The following is a 1,219-nucleotide window of genomic DNA, read 5'->3' as shown; positions in this document are numbered from 1 at the left end:
ATGACTTCTTCATGCTGAACAGGGGTGTTGATGTGAAGGGGGAAAGGGAGCACACTTTATCACTTTACTGGTGTTCTTGGGTTGAAGCTGCTCGCCTTCTTATTCTGTTAGAAGATATTTTCCTGACATTTACTCCCCTCTGTACTGCAAAGTGTTTTCCCAGGTGGGTCCAGTGGGGATGGCTGACTGAACCCTGAGGCTTCATTCTCCTTTGCTTTCTTAACTGGCCGTTGTATTTCCTTTTTGTCTCTGGAACTGGGTTCAGGGTCAGGTAAGGAGTAAAACTCAGTGTTAAGGTTACCTATAGAAAATGGAGCAAATCTCGAGGAAACAAACTTGTGAGTTACAAATAGAGGGGCTTTCGGGGTACCCTCCATAAAATTCTCTGTATACCCTAGGCAGTTTTTTCTACCCAGGGTTCAGATGGCACAACCCGAGAGCTGAGAAGCTCACCCCGAGGGCCAGCTCGCCCCTGCTACCAGGGGCCAATCAAATAGCTTGTCTCGAAGGCCAAATGACAACCCCCGTGGGCCTGGCAACACACCCCAGGGGCTGGCTGGTACACTTCCCCCCAAGTTCCCCCCCACCGAAGTCTGGACCCCTTGCCTCACTGAAGACCATGTGGCCAGGGGCAGCATCCCCAATTCCAGTACTGCCACCATTACCCCCCCATAAGTGGTCATACTGTAATTTGAAGTAGATGTCACTGCCATCCGCCTTTATATGTGAAGGGGACCTGAGAGTAGTGAACAGACCCTCCCCCCCCAGGTCTAAACAGTTCTTGGCAAAGGCAGACAGCAGATCATAAGATGGGGTGCACTGAGGATATCTGCTGTCTCAGACTTGCTGCCGTTAAATGTTGCTGAGTCATAGACTGCTCACAGAGACTCTCATCAGTCCATTGTACTGATAATCTTCCTTTCTGCCCTGCTCAGGGAGACCCCAACCTGCTGCCCTGTCTCCCGCTGCTGCCATCTTGGCTCCAAGAATTCTCCCCAGAACAAATGGTGGTGGGGCAGCTCCACTGCACCAGCCTGGAGGGAGGGGTGGAGGGCGGGGGGGGGGGGCGGTGCCTACCATCCATCTCGGGTGAAGGGATCCCTGGGGTCCAGTGGTGGGAGTGTCATGTAGCTATGGAGGCAGCAGGGGGCCAGGAGCCACAGGACTAACTCATTCCTCCCTGGGAGTCCTTGATCTCCTGATGCTGAGCCTCCATCCG

Source organism: Elephantulus edwardii, unplaced genomic scaffold, assembly GCF_000299155.1.
Source record: "Elephantulus edwardii isolate Elephantulus edwardi_28Jun2011 unplaced genomic scaffold, EleEdw1.0 scaffold00371, whole genome shotgun sequence".
Taxonomy (NCBI): domain Eukaryota; kingdom Metazoa; phylum Chordata; class Mammalia; order Macroscelidea; family Macroscelididae; genus Elephantulus; species Elephantulus edwardii.
Note: the sequence above shows the minus strand (reverse complement) of the source record.